Genomic DNA, 16,338 nt, shown 5'->3' with positions numbered 1-16,338 from the left:
AAAAAAGAAAAAGAAAAAATAAGTAGTATTAAGTGCAACCTATTTCTGTAGTGGTGTAGAGCAGACTGGAGATAAACCTTATGGATTGTATCGAGACACACAGTAAAGCAGAAGAAAATGATGGTAGAATAATCCTGTGGCTCACTAGGCAAGACACTGCATTCAGAAGAGCCGAGTTTTAATCCATGCTGTACTACTGACATGGGTAGACAGAATCAAACCACACAGATCTATATCCTCAAGTATGGATCAATTTAGGAACTAACTTATCTTGGAGAGATCTGGTTTGTAGCATTCTACGCCTTTGTTTCCTCATCTGTACAACAGCATCAATGAAGTATACCCATACTTTGAAATCAACCTGAGATCAACAGCCAAATACAAATAAATCTGTATTACTAATGAATGGACAGATGGCATTTGTTTATCAAGCTATTCTATATAAATTGAGAAGATTTATTATGCTAATGAACAATATTCTGTCATGAAGATGAATGCAGGATAAACTTTGGAAAGAGATTGTGTATTGAAGTGATAACTTTTAGAAATAAAGAATTTTTACTTAAGCAGCTGCTATCAACTCACTATGGACAAATTCAAACAGAGATTGTGCAGTCTAATAGCTATGACTGTATTCTTGACTTTGTGGAGTGAGGAGACTATGCAGATGGCAGAGATGCTACACAAGCTGTTTGACCAACCTGGTTAGGAGTTTCTGAGAGGCCTTCACTGTGGTGTCCTGGCAGCACAAGAAGAGTTAAGAAGTAGGAACAATCCCATGAGATGCTGCATTCTGTTCTGCCTGGAAGGATTGTCTTTTTTTGTCTGGAACTCTCATTGTCTTCGCAGTGTGGGACAGCCAGTATGGAGAATCACTCCACATTTTCCTCTCAGGACCACATCTTCAGCACAGTCTAATATAAGTGCATTCCACAGCACCAAAAAAATACATGGATTTTTAGTTCTTGATGTCTCTATCCTGAGCCTTGCTAACTGCGCTATTCCTCAAGCATAGCCCTCTCAGTAGGTGGCACAAGGAGGCAGCATTTGGGAAGTGAATATCGTTTAACTGGATGTGAGAGCAGATGGGATGGCATGGGCTGCTGAGGTGTGAGGAATGCTTTCCTGCATCTCTCGCCATGTCCATATGCCACTGTGTTCTGAGTGAGAGAAAGTAAGTTGCAGTAGCTTTTTACATGGTGGTCTATCAGGTTCTCACCCCTGTCCCAGGGGAATGAAGTGGTCTTGTACAACTGCAGAGGGCAGCCTTTACCTGCAGTCATTTGAGCAAGCAGGGCAGTCAACATGAACCTAAGGTAGTGGAGATCAGAAGGTGAATAGTGTCTCAGGGTAAGAACAGGTCTAGGTCCTGCTCACAAATCACTGGTGTCTTGGCTGAGCTAAGTTTGGCCAAGGCCCATATAACATTCGCTGTGGTGATGACCCCAAGGGTGATGAAAAGTGAAGCTATTGATAGCTGACAGTTACAGTTGTAATGACCTCTGCAAGCCACTGCTCTAACTCATCAAAGTAAAGACAGAAATGTTGAGGCCTGCAAGGACCTAAATCAGTCAGGGATAGTATCACTGTGATGGGAGCCACTTTGAGAAATCTCTGGGATGGAAACGATGGAGGCATGGAGGGCGTGCTTCAGTGTCTTTGTTAGGTTCCATTGAAGTGGCAGCAGCACTGCCTGATGAGCCCTCTAAAAAGCAGCAATAGAGAAAAGATAATGGCTGCTATTCTGTCCCAACAACAAAGCTGCCTGAGCCTGCCCTCAACTCAAATGCTAACTCTGTTACTGCTTGCTAATTCTGTCTTTGGGTCCCAGGTGAAAAGAACGTCCTGCTGGGAGAGAGAGGGGCCCTCATGTTATCTGCTGGAATTGCTACTTGAGGAAAACAAGCTTCTCTCTCGCCCACAACCTTTCCAACTAGTGCATGCAAAGACACTCAGCTAGCTGGAGATGCCTGCCAGTAATGCTTCTTTAACTGAAAGAAAAAATCCGGACAGACCCTATGGAATAACAAAACACCTACAGTGAAGAGCATCATGCAGGGCACAGTACATCATCTCTTCATGTGCATTAGATGCTACTACTTGTGGACATACATACAAATATGCTCATAGATAAATGTATTGCATCTTCTTTTACTTTAGTTGCTTAAGTTAGCTGCAGGCTGACATATGATAGAGTTCGCGTTTAAATCTTCAGAGTAAAACACTTTGAAAGCAAACCTATTAAGGTTAATAGAATGAACTTACAATGCCCATGGTTAAGACGGAGGAGGGAGTGAGACACTTGGTAAATTGTTCACCAAATAGCCTGTCACCTCTCGGTCTGCAGCTGCAGGCCTGCCAATGGATCATTCTATTATCCTTAATGAGCTTAATTTTAAAGTGGTATGCACATCAAATGTAAAATATCGATGTCAGTTTTGTTATCTGTGATCCCGCATCTACCTTAAATACGTTAATAAAGACTATATGCAGTCTAAGAAAGTGCAAAGGCGTTATACATACAGCGTTTGCTTTAAAATGTCTGAAATTTAAACCAAAAAGTGATTCTGTTCATTAAGCTCTCTATGCACAAGACCCCGTACACGATGTACAAATGTGCACAGAAATTTCTAGAAAATGTATTTACAATTGAACAAACCTACCAAGTTGTGGTTTGGTTTTTTTGGAGGGATGGAGGGGAGTATCTACTCCATGAGAAAGCAGAGAGCCAGTTACTTAAGGCTCAAGGTCAGATTTTTGAAGTGCCTAAAATGCAGATTAGCACCTATGAGATTTTTGCTGTAGTTGGTTGCATTCTTCTTTTGGTACTTTGTCACCTTAGAAAATCTGTCTCCTGTGTCTTCAGACAGACTGCCACATCCAGCTGGGCTGCTCATGCATTTGATGAAACATGCAGCAAACCTCTACCTCTGCAGATCCTCTGCTTTTCCTTGCCTGCCCTTTACAAAACTATGTTGACTATGCCACAATACCTGTCACATTTGCCTGACACCATTTCAGATGTTTGAATTCCCTCGGCCATGGCTGAAGTTACTCCCTCCCCAACAGTGCCAAGTCATGCCCAGGCTTCCACTGCAGGAATATTCTATCAGGGACATTACTAATAGGTTTCTCACCATGATATCCAAATACCAATGAGGAAGATGTTTCAAATTGAGATTCAATATGTATCAGCCCAGTCATGGGGGTATAATCACTAAAGATCACTAAAGCACCGTTATTACTCACATTCCAAGGTTCTGCCTATGAACCGTAAAGGACAGACAGGAGATTGACAGCACAGCTGGAAAAAAGGAAGAGATGGGTAAAGCTGCTAGCACAGAGCTCAAGAGAGGTTTCTCTGTATAGCAAAAGTGGCAGTGGAACAGAAGCAGGAAGGGAAAACCAAGATTAATAGCAAGCTTTGGCAGCCTCGCAATAGCAGAAGTACCAAACGATAGTGTAATTCCCGTGAACTTAGTTGTAGGTTGCCGTTAGCACATGTTCATTTGTAAACCAAAGCACTCCTTGTGGAAGCATGACATGTACTTTTGCCTGGCTTGTTAATTTCACCTGTGAAATCTGTTCTGTAGACTGGGATAAATTCACAAACGTAACCAAGGTCTTAAATCAGTATATTTTAGAACACCAATTTGTACTGGCTTAATTAGCACTGGGACATGCTACCTGACAGTTTTTATTTCAACTAGTGCAATTTGGTATTTAGGCAATACCTCTAGCCCAATGCTCCAAAGTATTTAAGCTTTAAAAGGCTTAAAATTAATACTTTACCTGAACATCACTACTGATCAGGATCTCTATACTTTGTGTGTTTCCTTTATTTCTTCTCTTGTTTTAATATTTGTTTCCTCATTCCTTTCTTTTCCTCCTTGTTGCTCCCCTAAGTTTTTATTCCCTTCTGTTGAGTTCTGACCTTGGCTTCCCATGGGTCTTTCTACCTGAAATAATGGAGCAAAATGACTTTAGCAAAGCTGATTAATATTATTTCCTGCCTTGGCAAGAAGAGGAGAAGGGAATACTCTTGCAAATATCACCTACTTAAGATGCTAAGCCAAATAAATCTGTGTTACACTTGAGGCTATACACTGCAAGTGGTGTATCCCAAGAAAAGCTTAACTTCTTTGCAGGGAGGAAGAAATTGCTGACTCTTGCTGAAACTCTTTCCTAAAGATCTTTAATCCGGGATATGACTCCTGGCCCAGCTCAATATCATTTTAATGCAGGCCACAATTACAAAAAGTGCACCCTTTGTGTCCCCTTGCACCCCATTTCCCTCATGTAGTTATACTCAGGCTTTTACTCCATGTCTGTTATTTTAGGGTGTATCTATCACTGGAGCAATGACCTTAAAGCTGTGTTAAAGAATAAGTGGAGGGGCTGTTGAAGCATTCTCAAATTTGTTGCTAGCTGTGAATAATGTTTTTGGTTTTGCCAGCTGCATCATTAGAGAAACTGATTTCATCATGTAGTAGATTTGTATGCCCCAAGTAGAGGAATTGGTTACACAAGAATATTTTATCAGGCTTGTAGGCCAGTTTTAATTAGAGGTAAACTTTACTTCAGCAGTGATGCTCTGAGATTTAAGACCAAAACAAAACTGAAACCCCCTCAGTTCTATGGAATTAGAGAGTAAAGATACAGTATTGGGTTGTTTACTTCATTCTCACTATGGAATATGTTTTACCACTCCTACTGTAACGTAAAATATTTACTCTGACCATTAAGGCAATGAAAGCATGGCAAATGTGAGGAAGAAGTAAATATCATGAGTATAGTAAATAACACACACACAACCAAAAGGCAGACAACAAACCATAATAAGTCATTACGTTCTTTAGTGCCTATGGTAATTTAAAAGCATCCTGTATACTGGAATACAAGCTTGCCATCACAGCATAATATGTTGACTCAATAGCAAATCAAATCAAGAGAGAAAACACTTCAGAAAGTCTCCGTCGTTACTCAGACACTGTATTTGTAGAGTATGTGAACAAGAAACAAGCCCAGTGCTATTTCTTCATAGGTTAAAATGATGTTTTAGTCTGGTTTGCAAAGGAAAAGATGCTTTTCAAGATTCTGTGAAGTAAATCAGGAGGATCTGTACACATGAAATCATGTGGAAAGGTGAGAAAATAAGAGAATTTGGGCCCCTGGTAATCGCTGAATTTGCAGCTCAGTTTCCATCAATGTTGACAGAGAAATGGGTAAGTTTCTTCAAGTTTCATGATAAAAGCCATGACGAGGGAAGGAAAATTCAGATTGATATGTTGTAAGCCACTGGGGAATCCACCTGGGAGAGCTCACTTTCTAAATTTCACAGTATGGGAGGCAAGATTTATTAAGAATTTACAATGTCTCATCACCCATTGCCTGTACATGAGGATTTTAGCACCCCATTCAAGTAAGGGAGAATCAAGTTTGGGTTTGAAAGGCAGGAGCCTAGTAAATTAAAGCTTTGATGAGGAATATCAAGGAATAGGGAAAGACAAGTTTACCCTTGATATGGATAATATCTGGCTTTTGCTAATTGGAGAGCAAGGCACTAAGCTTTGTGGTGCAGCTTGTTAGAACCAGAGCATGTTTTAACTAACTAGAAGGAATTAGAACTGCTTCAGCACTTAGTCAAGATATGTTGCAAGACTGGTCTCTTTACCGTAGTTGGTATGTAGCATAAAACAAAATAACTCACAGTTTTGGTGCCATAAGTACAAATGCAGCTATGTTAATTCAGCACCAAATTTACTGTTGGGTTATTTTGTTAGCATCAATATCTTGTTATGGGCAAAAGAAAGCACACTATCCATTGAGATAAGAATTCATTGTTACTCTTTTAGCTGTCCAATGGTCCCTAATTATCTCAGTAACAGAGAAAAACCTCATTGACGGTGCAGTTACGTTTTTTAGACAAAACAGCCAATACCAATCCTGTTCTCTGGTGTTATGTTCACTGTTTAGGTGCAGCATTAAGGTCCTAAGGTTGACCATTTCAGTCTCTCTCATCTCATGCTGGTGGCGGTAGAGTTACAACACACCACTGTCATTCTGAAGTCCTTGCTGGGAGGACCTTAATGGTGGGATTTTCCTCCTTCTTCAGTCTTGGGTCTACGTGGGACTAATTGTTAATTTTCTCATCCCAATCTCATTCCTCTTCATCACATCCCAGCCAAACTTTGAAAGCTGCACACAGCCTCACTTAATCAAAGCACTGCTGTAGAGTACACAAGGATAGTGGGGTCTGTCTGTGCTTTTCTGACCATGAGACTCACTGAGCTAAAGCCTATCCATCTTAGGCACAAGTCAGGTGGCTGCTGGAAGGTGTTAACCAAGCTACAAGCTCAGGCCAAGACAAACACCGTCAATCCCGAGACTCTATATTGTCAGGTTGACATAAAGCTGTAGCCTCTTATTAGTGCTGGCAAAATATCATGTTCCCTGTCCTGAAATGGCTCATATCATTTTTACCAGGCTACAGTTTATGCCATATATAATTAATTAATGTATAAATCAGCCAGTAGGATGATAAGACGGCTGTTAAAGAATGGCTGTTTGGAGCTGTTCCCCAAGGTGATATCACAATGGCTGTCATTCACATTATCTCTGCAATGCAGCGGGTAGGATGCTCAGGAAGTCTGCTGCTTGTTACAACTGACTTTGATTTTAAAAACAAAGAAAGTAGCTCATAATTTGCCTCTTTTTTTCTTTTTTTCCCCATTTCTTTTCTATTGCAAACACAGCTCCCTTCAGTGACCTCATCTGCAACTCTATAGAGGGATGAACATAACAAATCTAACAAACTAGCAAAAAATGAATGACAGTAATGAAAACTTCAATAAACTGTCAGTTTAATGAAGTAGAAGATCTGGTTTCATTAGTTCCAAGGTTCACAAGACTGTTTAATGTGTAGCGCCTCAGGCTGGATAAAATTTGCTCAGAGCCTCTCCTATAGTGGTTACACAAATTAAGATCCTCAAAAGAGTGCTGATGATGGAAGGCAGCTCATAGAGGGCTGCAATGTGCAAAATACAGTAAGTAAAGAGCTCCATCATAATATGGCACTGACAACTCTTGTACTGGATTACTATATAATAAATCTGATGCTGTTCTGCCCACCTCTTTCAGTAGTTAAAAAGAAACCAAACCTCCAAATGAGTCCACCTCAACACAAAGGGGTGCAGTAGCTGTCAATCCAGTGGGACTGCAGCCTTTCCCAAAGAACTTAGATCTCAGTCTTTTCAGTCCTGATCTTCCAACCGAGAGCACAGTATTGCTTTTCTTTTTGGGTGTCTGATGATGAGAAATAAAATCAGAATGTATGTAGAGCAAGTATTAACAGTACCACGCAGCAGGAACTCTACCAGCGCTGCAGGAGCAGAAAACATTTCTTTGCCTATCCAGCAGGAGCTCTAAGACACCTTCTAAGCACCAATCCCATTATCTAAAGTGAACAGGTAAGTTAGAAAAAGAGAAAGACAACTAACCAGAAAAAAAGTGGGTTGAAGCATTTCATATTCTCACACAAACTTTTATGCTTTAACTACTACTTTAGAAATCAAATGAGCAGGACATGATTGGTGGATAGACCTCCCACTTAGTCGAGGACTGGGGGTGTTTGATTCATGTGGAGAAAAGGGTGGAAAGCACTGTGTAAGCCTCCTGAGTACAGAAGAAATGCATACAGGAGACAGAATACTGTTTTTTTTTTTTGTGTTTTAAAGGTACATGCACTAGGAAGTCTGATCTCACAGCTATACATCTTCTCAAATGACAGTATTAGAACATCTTTTCCCCCTCCACCCTCCTTCCCATCCATTCACTTTAGATTTTTCCACAGTCAGAAGCTATACAACTGTCCAAATCTGTACAACACCATGTGTTGCTCTTTCCTTTGCTTTGGCTTATAGCCAACACCCTGATTATTTTGGATAGAGCCATTCATACCACCATTGCTCCTGAGAATAAATGATAATCACTGCTCATTTGTCTCCCACTACTGAAGCTGTGTAACTTGGACCATGGCACCATTCAAGTGAAGACAAATTTTGGCAGCTCCTCCTTATTATTCATTTCCACAGTGACTTCTCATCAGCAAGTGGTGTCCACACAGTGATGAAAAGTGGGCTTAAATTTGGAATTTTATTAGTGTTTACTTACAAATGCTAATGCCATTGCCAAAGACTATTGGGAAGGTATTAATCCTCCTAATATCTTTCAAAACCTGTTTAGTCTATAGTGAACAGATCATGAACCAGATTCTAAGCTCAGTCATTATTTAAAACAAGCTCAGTTTAGTCAACTTTCAATTTCCAGCAGTAACCAAACTGAATTCAAACCCTTCATGAAGCCTGTACTCAAAGTTTGATTCAGAAGATGGCCTGGCTGGTGCAGTAACACTGAAAGCTCCTACTTGGGTGCTCAGCTGGAGACTGTGCTCTAATGAGTTAATGAATTGTTAAGAGCTTTAGATAAAATACTAACAGCTTAAAGAAAGAAACAAATGTATGTGTTAAAGGATTTTCAACAACCTATTTAATATAAATAACTTCCCTCAGCCCTCTCTTTACCTCTGTTAATCATTTGTGTCTGGCTTTATTGCACCACCTCTTCTCTCAGCAACCACCATAGCTCCCTTCTCACCAAGAGAAAGACAAATAGTTTCAAAAAGAGCTTTGTGTATGAATTTCCAAAATCCAATGCCTTTTCTTTTTTCCTTTGTTCATAAGGAATTTGAAGTTACTTATCCAGTGTTTTCAAAGCCAGGCTTCCTGGGTTTCCAAACCTAGGGAGCTGCTGATGCAGGAAGAGATGGTGCGAGTGGCATTTCTGAAAGAGTGATTACTTCTGAGAGAAATTAAGGCCAGTTCTTCAAGAAGGAAGTCAAAAAAGTGAATAAACAGAGAAAGGAAAAAAGAGAAAAATGGAAAAGGAGTAATCTAGTCCTTCCTTTCACACTTAAAATAATTGGCAAGCCCTCAAATCAGCATCATGAATCAGAGGCCTCTGTTACCATGAGAATAGCGGGAGCAAGAAAGCATACAGCGATTTGGAATTTGTTAAAACTGGTAAACCTTCTCATTCAAATCCATGCAAACAGTTCCACCAAGTCCCCAGTCAACTACCTCTCTTCAAAACGCATCTCCCTTGTTGCAGAAGAACAGCAAACACCAAGAGCTTTGCCAAGCACCAGCTGAACTTTAGCGAGTAATGATCTCTCATGCTGAATGTTCTACATGCAAAATATTCCAATACCATGAAAAGGACTGGTAACTTGCCTACATGTTATTTTATTTACCATTAAAAGAAAGCCACATCCGGAAGATAGGCTGAGTTACTTTGCTACTTGATATTAGATGTAAAGAAACAAAAGCAACAAACCAAAGTATCAGATAAAAAAATAGGCAAAAATTAGATTAACTGCATGCAGAATAAAGTTATTAGATCTGAAGTCCCTGGCCATAAGGAATAATAATGTTGCATTTTTCAAAAGTGACAGTAGAAGTGCCTAACAGCCGTAATCCCTCTTCTCTATCTTATCAAAGAGCTGGTGCTTACAACAATATATATTCTCTACTGTATTCTGTACTTCTCATCCCTGACTCAGAATGAGGAGAAAGCCCTTATAGTCCTGAACCGCTATCATCACCTAAATCTGAAGTACTCTTCGAGGCAGAGTGTTAATTCTTCTGCAGAGCATAGAGATAGATGCAAATAACAAATTATGGATTGCTAAATAAGCAATGCCTAAATGGTCTCTAAAATGAAAACTCTCCCATACTTTAAGAAATAATCTATTTTTACTACTTCTACTGCTACAGTTAACTAGAAATCAAATTAATGCAATGCTACTACTTCAGAAAAAGGAAATGCACTCTGATGGATTTAGCTGGATATTAACAATCGCAACACCAGAGTTCTTTCATGTAAAGTTCCCACCTAAAGCCACATAACAGTTCTGGTCAGAGCTTCTTGCCTCTACAAAAAATCAAAACCAAACCACAAACAAACAGTATCTCCCCCTTCCCAACAAACAAACAAATAAAACCACAAAAGGACATTCCGAGAGGCCTTGGAAACTTCATCAACACTTCGAAGAATCAAAGTGGAAGGTGTTGCAGTCTGTAAGGATTTGCTACATTCTGAGTAGTCTGTGGAGAAATAAGACCTCTAATTATATGAGCCACAATGTACAGTGCTGCATATACGTGATCATAATTACCTTCAACCTACTTGAGATTTTAAATCCAAGATGCTGGCCTAGCAGACCTTTGTTATTAGGCACTAGCAGAAGATTTATGCTTTAATACACTTGCAGGCATTTTTCTTCTAAACTGTTCTCAATGAAAATTTTGCAATATATTGTCTGAGAGAAGTGACTTTATTCCAAGGTGGGAGCAGGCACAGCAGAGAGCCATCTAACATCACAAGCAGCAGCCTTCAGTGCAGCCAGCAAGCTGAAACAACACGCCCTGAAGTTACACGGGGTTTGTATAGCAAAGGCTGTGAAGTTGCCTTGTGAGAGCTCTCCACAGCCTTTTTTATCCAAATAAAGGTGGCTGTGTAGAAAAGCATATGCTAGAAAAAGTCAGGTTTGCCTATTTTTGCAATGTCATGCATCAGTAAAGAGATATCTGACCATAAACCCAGAGCATGTTATGAGCGAGTAGCAGCTATACTTGTTACTGTTCCTGCCTTTGAAATTTGTTCTTCAGAGTAAAGACAAAGTTCATTAAATCTTTGCCAAGCTACAAAAGCTTGCCAATTAAAGTCCACATGGAAATATTATGAGGAGAGGAACAGTTATCATAATGACAGATGGACTGTACATAACAGATAGCAATTTAGTTCTTCAAGGAGAATTACAAAAGTTGTTGGAAAATAATCAGGCCAGCCAGGAAGATAGAAGGCAGCGGTACAAATACTAGAGTTCATTATGAAGTGCAGCCAAAAACGAAAGCTGAGGTTGAACTGGGCATACTGGAAGAAGTTGTGTAAGATGCATCATTGCTTTCTGATGGAACCACTCAAAAGTGGGCATGCAAGCGTTTGGAAAAGGATCGTCTGAGCGCAATTATAATGGCTGGCTATGGATGTACCTCTATTAAGGGATATTACAGCGGTTTGTCCCAGGCCCAGTCACTGCAGGGGTGCCAAGAATGACAAAACAGAGAACATGGTTATTACATTTTCTGGTGAGCTCAAGGTGGATGTAGCTGCAAGCACAGTAGAGATTGGGATAGAATTAGGAAAAAAAAACCTATGGCACTTATATGACAAGAGGTACAACGTACAGTACTTCTGTACAGTATCTTCAACTGTATCTGTAACAGTTGACCAGTTTCACCCGTAAGACAGGAAGTTATATGCTTAACCGTGGAAAAAAATATCAGGGTATTAGAGTAGACTTTAAAGAGGTGGATTAATAACGGTCTCCCATTACAAATAAGGTAGGCATCACCCTGGGACATGCAAATGGGAATGCTGCCTGTTCAGCATATGGACATATTTTCACATCATTTAGAAACTGAGATAGATGGTCTTGACTAGACTTTCCTGGGCAGTTTTGAGTACGTTTGTTAATAAATATGTGAAACAGCTGGGTGTAACAACAGCCTAGGACATATATCTGAGTAAGTGAGGGGTGCAAAGGCTAGAGCAAAGAATGCTTAGAGTTGGCACGATAACTATTCAAATATGTAGTAGACTGTTGCAAACAGGAGAAGCATGTCCTGCTACTCCTTCTCCACAACGAATAGGACAAGAAACAATGGATTTAAACAGCAGCAAGTAAGATTTGTAGTAGCTATTAGGAAAACAAATAATGATGGCTGAACAGTGTAATACACTGCCAGGCAAGAATGGGGATCCTTCATCAATGGGAGTTTTTAAGAGCAAGTTGTCATGCTAAAAAGAAGTTAATGCACAACTAATACAGCCTTGGGAGGTGACAGAGTTTGCTTTCCTTGATTTTATCCTTTTAATGTGCATACGCATATTGTGCACCCTATGCATTGTATCCTACTTACGTGCACACACATAACATGCATCCTGTGCATATTAATGTTTCAAAACCAAACTAATTTGGTGAAATCTCAGCAAATTAATTTAATCACATCAAGATCCTCTCCTGCTTACTCACTTTCCATATCTCTTGGAACTCAATAGTATTTCTGGCGTCATCTTTTTCATTCCCAATTTCCCTTTTCCTTCCTTACAAACCAGCAATTTTCCCTCTGAAAATGTCAGCTGCCAGGACCATGCACAGAAATTAGAGACTAATAATTCGTGACCTGGAAGAACAAAGGGTAGGAACACAGGATGCGTTTTGCCCTGTTTATTCTATCCATCAAGTCACATTTTTTAATGTTCAGTAATGTTTCTAAAAAGTCATTTCCAGCTGTGAATTCCTCTGCTTTCCTGTCCTTCAACACTCAGAAGTTCCAGTCACTTTATGACAAGTCTGATCAGAAGCTGCTGCCCCTCTGCTGCCCCCGTCTTGCAGTTCTCCTGCCAAACTAAACCCTTTTTGGCTGCTCCACTTCTTTGCTCCTCTGTGGTAACTTTGATCACCTTGGGCTCTTACTACAGTGGGGAGAGACACAGAGGCATTTCCAGAGGACAAGTAAGCCTAACTGTGGCTCAGATCTGCCCTCTGGAAATCCTTCCTTGACTACAGAGCAAGCCTAGGGCTTAGACTGTGAACTTGCATCTGGGAAGTACCATACCCTGAAGGAAAATACATTGAACTGCCCTCAGAAACCTTCTTTTCAAAACAGAAAGTTCTCCCCTGAGGTAGGGACACCCTCATACTGTCACTTAGCTGGCATGTGCTACAGGGAGAAAGGGGACATTCAGATGTTAGAGAATGTCTACCCTTATGGACAGCTCCTACAAATAACTTAGATACTGAAAAAAGTACAGCCCCTAATCACAGAATGGCTTGGGTTGGAAAGGACCTTAAGCTCATCCAGTTCCAACCCCCTGCCATGGGCAGGGGCACCTCACCCTAGACCTAATGAAGGCCTTCTAATCAGAACTTTGTCCTCGCAGGTGACAAGGCCCTGATGTGGGAACTGAGGAGCAGCTGACAGATGGTGTTGCCTGAAGGACAGCAGAAACTAAATGGGACTACCAAGCTGTGGAGCTTGGAGCCCTGGAAAAAGCCCACAGTGATGCAAAATGTTAAGTACCTTCTCAGTAGAGAGCAAGCATTTAATAAAATGGGAACATCTGACAGCCCAATAAACAGATAAATAAGACAAGCAGTTATAGACTACATGGATTTCTGGTGACATGATTAATCATGAGAGCACAGCTTATCTGGATAAGGACATGACTAGCATCTTCATTTTATTTCTTTGTAATTTATAGTGTCTGCATTATAAAACACAACTCTCAACAACACATCCTAACAGGATTTTTCTTTTCAATTTTTAGGGCAGAGCTGTATCAAACAAAAAACTGCAACTGCCAATTATTTTTTCCCTGCAAGAAGATGCTTTAATCGCTCAGATTCTGTCTCCTTGATGGCTCAGTTGAATAGTTTACCTTTTTGAAGGAAAAACCATACATAAAGTAGAGCCCCTCATTGTGATGCTGTGTTTCTGAACGACACTTTCAGAGACAAACAATAAATAATTCTTGGGGCTTTTCTTACTCTTTATTAAAAGAAGAACTGAAAGCACATTCAGCAGGAGATTTCCATTTCTCATTAAGCAGTTCAAGCTACACTTGGATGAGAACTTTCTGAAGATTTCCCATCTGCTGTTGCACTACCATTTGTGACAACTCCAAAAATAAGCACGGTGGTGGGTTTTTACGACTGCATCACCTCTCCTACCGTTCAGTGACTGTGGCAATATACCGGTAACAAATCACAGTAGCCAGAATTATCGGGTTGCGTTGAAAGTGGTTGCAGTGTCTACATCAACGTATGAATATAAATGCTAGTTACAGTTGAGGCAGGAATTATTCACTTTAACAGGAGCTTTGAAGTTTTATTTTTAAAATTCCCTTTAAAATCACCTATAAAAATGAAAAGTAATTTTTGAGTCATAAAATTTTCATGTCATCAATGAAAATTAGGTTGGCACAAAAAGACTTACAGATTAAACCATCAATAATTGTGACAGCTAGAAAAATGTAATCAAATCTTTCTTCAAAAGACTAAACCACTCTAATCTCCCCACCTTGTTTCGACTGTTGTTTCTCAGCTGGTCATCAGTTTTCTGTTGAAGATATTTGCCTGAATTTTTCATTTTTCCATGACAAAAATAACATAAATAAATCAGAGCTAAGCCCAAGTTCCTACCTCTGGCAACAATTGTGTTTCATGTTGAGAAAAGAAAGCTCTCTTGCCACCAAGCATGACAGATGACACACTGGTCTCACAGCAGAAGAGACTCTGCCCTGCTTCCCATCAAAACACACCCCAACATCCCTAATTTTGAAACATGGAAATAAAAATAGTTAAAAAAGAACCCAACAGAAGCAAAGTCTCTTGCTACTGACATTGCTATCTCCCAAAGCTATCAAGAACCTTATATACCTCAGAGTCAGATTTACAAAGTGATAATGATGCACTTTCCCCACTCTCCTAGTTACTGGTCACTACATCTGCTGGTGAAATTCTGTCAAGGACCCAAAACTATTTTGAGTCCTTGGAAGGTTTTGCAGTGGACTACATATCACATGGCATTTTGATATACATTGATTTGGAAATGGAATCTATTGAGGAGATAGATAGAAGAGTATTTTATGCACCCAACAAATATACATACACATGCACACACATATGTACTACAGTACTAAAATCAAAGAAAAGTGAGCTGCTGATATCTTTGAATAGAGTTGCTTTTGTGTATAGGAAGATATATCTGCAGACTTAAGAGTTACAAATTCAGTGTTTAGACAGTTTTCAACACTCAGGTTCATGGGTAATTTTTTTCTTGCTTTATGACTTGCATTCATTCATGTATTTGGCAGCAATTTTAAGGTCAGGAATTACCTGGATCTTTGAATTTTGTAGCTTACTCTTCCAAGGTGCTGAAAAGACATGGAAGCCATTATTTACCCATCTCTTGCATTCCCAGTAGATCCTCTTCAGCCGTAGCATTCTCCAAATGTGCAAATACTGAATTCATGAATCGTGTATTGATATAAATTATTGAAATCACAAATGACTACATTTGTACCTTCCTCTGCTGCAATATTTATAAATGGGATTTGTGTGCTATAGCACGTGTGCAAGGGTGTGCATTTCTCTGGTGAGCTCTCTGCTACCTCTGAATTTTAGGCAAGGCCAGTAACCCACTCTTCCTTTTCCTACCCATGTTTTTGTTTGTACTCTTTTGAAATCCTGATTAAAGTGCAACATACCTGACACACAACAGCTCTAAAGGAGATTCACGGTTTGAAAACATCTACTTCAGGTCACTGCTGTTTCAAAAACCACCTAGGTTGTTTTTTTCTGTCTTTCAGATACTCTTTGTGGTCATCACGGAGCGTCTGCTGATCACATTAAAAAGCACACAAACATGTACTTCATCACCCTTTTGTGAATCTCAGGAGAGGGGTGAATGCCTGAATGGAACTGGCTGATGATTATTTCTCCAAAGCCTCATCTCCAGGGGACAGCAATAGTAGGCCAGCAGGAGAAAGCTGCTGTTGTAAGGGTTTGTAGGTCATTAATTACCCATACTTGAAAATCTGGCCAAGTTCTTGTAGAGTTAATGCCTTTAGATGTTATCCTGTCTGAAGCATAAGGTAATATTTGTTTTGTGCTATTCACAAAGCTAATGGGAACCTTAAACGGCATACATGCCATTAGGCTATGGTGCTGTACATAAAGGATGAGAGGGAATACATACTACAACCATTTTAGCTTGTAGTATTTGTTTCATGGTTTGGACTAAAGTAACTAGAGAAAACATAAAAGCAAAAGGGACAAAAGTGTATAATAAAAAAAATTACAAAAGTAGAAAATGGATTTTCTGCTACCATGTGTAGATTGTGTGTTGGCACCCCTTCAAGGTAACTAAGACATGTCTGAATTGGGGTTTTAGTTCAGAGTTCATGAAACACCTCATCACTGGCTGAAGCTCTGCAGTCCTTACCAGACAGTAATACTCTTCCCTCTGTCAGAGGTACAAGCCACAATACAGCAAGCTTGACCCTTTATTACAGTCACCTTTCTTCCTTTCCTTATACTGTGAAAGATCTGTGTGTGTCACTCACAATTTTTCCAGCTCTGGGTACTTTCTGATTTCTGCTCAATGGAAATACAAAATATAGCTAAACCAGGAGTAACATCTCATCCTATGG

At 39.9% G+C, this 16,338-nt stretch overlaps 2 long non-coding RNA genes across 2 annotated transcripts; one reads left to right on the top strand and one right to left on the bottom strand.

Annotated features, from left to right (window-relative positions):
* On the bottom strand, window positions 1–15,045 carry LOC134167120 (uncharacterized). Its single transcript, XR_009966088.1, has 4 exons — window positions 15,023–15,045; window positions 14,327–14,455; window positions 3,793–3,959; window positions 1–1,705 (listed from the first exon to the last, which is right to left on the bottom strand). It is a non-coding gene; the product is annotated as an uncharacterized LOC134167120 (long non-coding RNA).
* On the top strand, window positions 12,922–15,930 carry LOC134167123 (uncharacterized). Its single transcript, XR_009966092.1, has 2 exons — window positions 12,922–13,196; window positions 13,453–15,930. It is a non-coding gene; the product is annotated as an uncharacterized LOC134167123 (long non-coding RNA).
* Window positions 15,931–16,338: the final 408 nt, after the last annotated feature.

The sequence above is a fragment of the Pezoporus occidentalis genome, unplaced genomic scaffold, assembly GCF_034315485.1.
Source record: "Pezoporus occidentalis ecotype Australia unplaced genomic scaffold, CSIRO_AGI_Poc_V1 ctg28, whole genome shotgun sequence".
NCBI lineage: Eukaryota > Metazoa > Chordata > Aves > Psittaciformes > Psittacidae > Pezoporus > Pezoporus occidentalis.
The sequence above is the reverse complement of the archived record's forward strand: the minus strand, read 5'-3'. Positions and strand labels throughout refer to the sequence as shown.